The sequence below is a fragment of the Struthio camelus genome, chromosome 5 (genome assembly GCF_040807025.1).
Source record: "Struthio camelus isolate bStrCam1 chromosome 5, bStrCam1.hap1, whole genome shotgun sequence".
NCBI classification, from domain to species: Eukaryota; Metazoa; Chordata; class Aves; order Struthioniformes; family Struthionidae; genus Struthio; species Struthio camelus.
This window is the reverse complement of record NC_090946.1, coordinates 74453723-74459722: the sequence shown is the minus strand read 5'-3', so window position 1 is coordinate 74459722 and position 6000 is coordinate 74453723. Positions and strand designations below refer to the sequence as shown.

At 49.9% G+C, this 6000-nt stretch overlaps 1 long non-coding RNA gene across 1 annotated transcript in view; it reads left to right on the top strand.

Annotated features, from left to right (window-relative positions):
- The first annotated feature begins 244 nt into the window (after window positions 1-244).
- LOC104144497 (uncharacterized) overlaps window positions 245-6000 on the top strand; it is a 29248-nt gene continuing 23492 nt past the window's right edge. Inside the window, exons 1-2 of the long non-coding RNA XR_694140.2 lie at window positions 245-387; window positions 702-2380. This is a non-coding gene — a long non-coding RNA (uncharacterized lncRNA). The remainder of the gene's footprint in view (window positions 388-701; window positions 2381-6000) is intronic.

Sequence of the window (6000 nt, the reverse complement as noted above, 5' to 3'; positions counted from 1 at the left end):
CAGGCATATTTCCCAAAGCTAAGGAGCGCTTCCTCATCTGCAGGCTGCGGCTGGGTGCTGCTCGGGCTGGGGAATTTCACCCTGCGGTTTTGCCTCACGGCTGCGGTGGGAGCGGAGGAAACAGGTCTCAGGCATGAGGACCGCATGCTAGCCTCCCCATGGGCCTGGGTGTCTTTGATGCCTGCTATCACCTGTGTGACTGCTCCAGGGCTTGCAGCTCTGCAGGGTGCATCGAAAGCCCGGGCAAATTTTACACCCCTAAATCTCCACTGAGATGCGTCGGTCCTGCATTGCATCTGCTGCTGCAATCTCTTATGCAAAAGAGCCTCAGTGAAGGGAGAGCAGATCGGCATGTACCTTCCTTTCCCCTGCAGTTTGCCCTCCGTGGTGAGTAAGAGCATCACAGCTGATTATTTTTTTAACATTTGGAAATACCGATGTGGGAAAGTAGCCACCTTCCCAACATTTGCACACATTTGTGCGTCAGGCATAAGCAAACAGAAGGCAATTTTCCAGCAAAGTTGCTGGGTGTGCGTGTATGCGACAGTGAGAAATTGCAGGGATGACGAGGGGAGGGAGGCTGTGACCCATAAATGGCCTTTCTTGGAGGAGGAGGAAGAGGAGGAGGGGGAGTGGGAGGGAGGCGAGGAAGGTGGGTGGAGGAAACCAGTGTAACTGTAGTGCCCTTTCTCTTTCTGCAGCGAGGAAAGGCGAACGCCATTCCCAAACGAAGCTGTGAGCACGGGGAAATCCTGCATTCGTTTCCGAAGATATTGCAGATCCGGTGGCTAAATGACATATGCCGCGCTGCTGCCCCCGGGCTTTTCTCCCTGGCTCTGTGCAAACAGCCTGTCACTTGCTCACCGGCTGCCCCACGACTTGGCTGCTGTTACAGGGCGGGCTCGGGGATTGCTTTCTTCTGAGTAAATGACTTACGCGTGCACACAACGTGACAAAGGAACCTTGTAAAATCAGGAGCAGAGATGGTGTTTGGCCCTCCGACCCCCTGACCCTGCAACAATTTAGTTAATGATTCGGGTTATCAGATATACTGGCTCAGCAGTGCATCCATCACGGGGTTGACAAGGATTCAATCCTACAAGGGGCGGGAATGTGCAAACACATTCGATCCTCGCCTGTCCAGCCCCCAGCGTGCCTCCCCACTAAATCCAAGAACAAACAGAGCGTTTCCATTGGGTGAAGATCTGCTGTGATTTATTGGGAAATAATATACAGAAAGGGCTTGCAGGACCTGGGCCTGCCTCACATGCAGAACCTACGAGATGCTGCTGGCTGCCAGCTCTCCTTGCAGCACATCAAGGGAAAAGCAGCAAGCAATTGCGCTTTACCTTGCACAATGGCCTTTGCCTGTTTCTCTGCAATATTTTAATTGCACTAGATTAAATCTTGTGGCCCAAGTACCTCACTGAAATCAACAGCCTTCTGTGCTGAACCTAAGACTTTTACCTTGCATCCATACTGCTTCTATGTCCCAGCTCTCTGCACTCTTGCCCCTTGTCCATTATTTATTTTCAGCCCCTGCCCAGGACACTGTGACCCCCCCCATTGCCCTAGATACTGTCCAGTCCTCCACCCCCTTTCTGTAGATTATTCTGCAATAAATCACAACGATCTTCACATGGTGAAAAAGCTCTGTTTGCTTGGATTTTGGGGAGGTCAGTAAAAATGCTCTGAGCCAGCGTAGCTCCAAGGACACCAAAATAAGCTTTGAGAACTGGTCCTGCAACAGCAACAGCCCGGGGTTGCTCAGACCTGGACCTGACCCAAACTCCCAAGCTTTGCGATGGATGGCTTGCCCCTGCGTTCTTGGGTTTCATGGTATTTTCATGCTTGAGCAAGGCCCGAAGCAAACTGCTGAAATACAGCTGGTCAGCTCACCAGCTTTTTTTACGCTTAACAGACCTGGAAAAATCTGGAAATGCTTCCTTTGCACAGGCAGTTTAGAAATGAGCTTGAACTGAAAGTCTCCAAAGATCTGTCCTTCCTTCTGTTCAAATCCGGTCATAAATTCCCACTCCCATTTCATTTTCTTGCCTCTTTATGTCATGACTGTGCTGGCGCGAAGGAGCAGCCAAACAGCAGATTGCTGCAAAGCCTGCTGGTGCCAAGGCCAGGCTGCACACGCCGCGCTGGCACGGCGAGTGGCGCGGAGGCTCGGGGGACCTCTCAGACTGTGAACTTTTGGCTCTCCATCTTGAAGAAATGCTTCCAGAAGACAGGCTGACACGTCCCGTAGGCTGAACCAACGCTGTCTAACACCAGCCGTCGGAGAGCACCGGGAGACGACACACTGCAGAGCAAGGCAAGCATTAACTGGCCCGACGCACATCTCTTCTGCGTAGCAATTATTTCAAATAAGGTGAGAGTTAATTAACTGCTCCTGGTTGCCACTGGCTGAAATAGGCCACCCTCCGTGCGAAAGGCGGCAGCACAGCCTGTACCAAGGCTGCAGGGCAGGTTTCCTGCTGGTCGTAGCTGCCCAGCACCCAGCCCCGGCTACTCCTGCTTGCCCGTGCCACTGCATCCTTCTCCATGCCCTAAGTGCACCCTAAGCCCGACCACCCCCTGTCTCACTGCTGGGGATTATTTGCGGAGGCATGTGCCCATAGCAGGGCTGTGATTGTTTCTCTTGGGCACATCCGTGCGATGGCAGTGGGTTTAATCTCTTTGCTTGAGTGATGCTGGCTCATGCCCTGGTTACTGGTATCCCTGTGTGCAGTCACATTGTCCAGGAGCTAGCAGGGGGTGGTGTGAACCACAGTGCTGTAATTTATTCCATTCCTTTGGGTCCCTCAAGCTGCCCCAAACCTCAGCTCCGCCTCCTTAAAGCTGAGTCTCACCTGGGTAATGCAAGGGCAAGGGAAACCTGGCTGTCCTGGGCTAAGGCAGCGCGTGTGCGATGACCACCTCTTGGCTGGTGGGCGGCGTGTGGCTCTCTAAAGCAAAGTGTGTGACACCAAGGCATTTGTGCCGGAGGCCCTGATCCCCCCGTATGGGGATGTGCACTGGCTGGGTGCACCAGTGCTGGCAGTGGGAGGCTGGTCCGAGTCTTGGAGCAGCATCTTTGGTGGTAGCCTGGGGAAATGCTGCTACGAATGCACAAATGGGCAGATTTCCCTATCCACGCTATTCCCTCCCTCCATGCTTTTATATGATCCCAGAGGAAGGTGCATGGCGGGGCATGGTGAGAAGGATGGCCAGAGTGATTTCTGGGTAATACTGCAGCATCCGAACCCCTCACCTCATGCTGGCAGCATTTGCGCTGGATAAATCTTGGAGGGAACTGTACATTGGGGAAGTCGTGCTGCAGCGCTGTGTGATAACTGCAGATAAGAGCCTTGCCGCTGTGATTAAGGCATGACCAAACAAGTTTCCCAATCCCTTACCTATCCCTGCCGCTCCTTGAGACAACACTGTCATCCCTGACTAGAATGGACGGGCAAGCAGGAGCAAACTGGAGCTGTAAGCCCTGCTGCCACGCCGCAAATAAACATCACCCTGTACCTCCTCCTGAGCAAGGGGTGGCTCAGGATGGGCAGATCTCCAGAGGAAATGTCCTGGCAGGGCTGAGCATCTTGACTGCATCGGGCTCAGAGGGATGGGGAGTAGGGGCTCAAAGCACAGTGAAAAGGGACCCAGAGTGAAAAGGACCGGATGCTCAGCCAGTGGCCGGACGGCCGTGTCTGCTGTGGGCACGCACAGTCCTCCATGTCCCACCACCGGCTGCGGGGCTTCGTCATAGCAAGGCTCCAGCAGCTGCCGCAGAGGGCAGGAGGGGATGGCCAAACTGGCCAGCTCTCCAGCGCTTTGCTGCATCAGAAACTCACTCACAGGGTCTTGCCTGCTTTACAAGCCACTGAAGGATCACCATTTTCCTTTAGAAAGAGCTAAGGGCTTTGTGGTGCTGTACAGTTTGCTCAGCTCCTGTCCCAGCAGCAGACCAAAGAGGGGAGCTTTAGGCTCACTCAGGGTTGTTCCTCTCTCTTCTTTTCTATACAGTTGCTTGGAGAAAACATGTCTATTTTTAGAAGCACATATATTGCACCACTGTTGTACATGCAAGTCCTACTATAAGCATATAGACACCCTATGATTCTTACCCTGTTTATAAGGCAAAGAAGTCACGGGGGTTAAGCCAGTGGAAAACAAGTGCAAGAAAAATCAAAGCAGGGCCTGTGGCTGTATAATTTGGTGTACAGCTGAAAGTGGTTTCTGAACATCTTGTTTTCACAGTGTGTCTGTGCTCACTTAATTTTAGTGCCTAACCTGCAATCTGGACAAAGAGCATAATGTCATGCCAGGGTGTGCATTCAGCATGCACAGCCAACATAAAGAAGCAGATAATGACCCTTTTGACCAAAGTATTTAGCAAAGCCCACGAGAAAAAGCTTTCCATCTATCTCAGAGGGCTCATTTGCATTGAGAGAGCCAGTACACTTCTCCAGATGCTTCTTGGCCTGCATGAACAGTGCCACCCCAACAGCTTTCAAGAAACATTTTAATGGGTACCACTAGATAAAACTCTGTAGTTGCAAATCAGAATGGTCACCAGCAAAATGACTCTGTAGTTCTTGTTTTCCTCATTAAGAGTTAATTTTCATAAATACAGAGTGATCACCAGGATGTTTTGCTGTTAGTTCTTTGGGCTGGTTTCTGCAAAGGAGGCACAAGGCAAAGCCAATATCTCCTCCTCACCATTTTGTGCTGGTAAATACCTCCTTGCTTTCTGGAGTTGTCCCAAGGTGCAATGGTTGGACATAGGCTTTTTCACGAGTTTCTGTGGTATGCTAAGTCCTGTGAAGGCCTGCTGGGTGAGCTATCTCCTTTTATCCTGAGATTAGAGTCAATGGTTGTGGCATATCATCTTCTGACGTTAGCAACTCAGGAACCTGGGCCTGGCAATGGGATGGGAGTTCAGGAAGAGAAGATAATTGTACTTGCCATTTGCCCAGCTCAGATCCAGGAAATGAAAAGGTGTGCAGAAATAAAATAGATTAATAATAGAGTCAGACGTTGACAATGGTTTCTACCCTACTGAGGAATCAGCTGGCAAGTCTCCCGCTCTCCACTACTGCTCAGCAGATAGGCAACTCCAGTGTCAGAAGAATAGCAATGATATTATGTCATGACTAAAGATGCGATAGGTCTCTCTAGATGTAGTTAGATGTTCTCTGAAAGGAAGAAACTATAGTTAAGCCTCGCAGGCCTGCTTATCTGACTGCAGAGGGCGATCATCAGGACATCCAGTGCTAATATATTATCACTAATGATGACAACCAACAGTTTCTTTTCCACATGAGTTACCATTACACTTGGCTGCAAAGTCCTGTTTTCACAAGGACAATTTTTCCCTCATATAGGACAACAACCTATAGTTTTTTCCTTCCTATATTTCTTTTTTGGGCTCCCTGTTTTCCTCTGTTAATTAGGTTTAAATTGTTTCCAACATTATTTGATTGATATGAGTGATCATCTACCACTTTTCTCCTCCACAAGCCTGCATGTGTCATTAGATGCTCCACATTCTTAAAGTTAGCCTGAAGGCAATATTTGATCTCTCAAACCAGCTATCACAAGAGCGTTTGCCAACCTTTATTTCAGCGCCAAAGTCTCGCTTTTGGCAACTGAACTAAGTGTTCGTCTTACCTCAAGTTCACCTTTGCAAACATTTCTCCTATAACAAGCATATTTTAAGGACCACTGCCCCTGATGTCCTACACTATGTCCTGTGCTTAACATAATAAATTGTTGTGTTAAGATCATAAAAGGCTGAAGTAGCTTTGCAGGAAGATGGCATTTCTTGATGCAATCCAACGGTGTCTGGAGATGGCTATTACCTACAGAAAGGTGGGACAGGACTGACTGGGACAGCAGACAGAGCTGTTTTGCAGGCTCTGAAAAGTCTGGTAACAGCATTGGTGCTTCTCACAGGCACTACTGTGAAGGGAACCAGAGAAGTATTTCAGCTATATCCCCAAA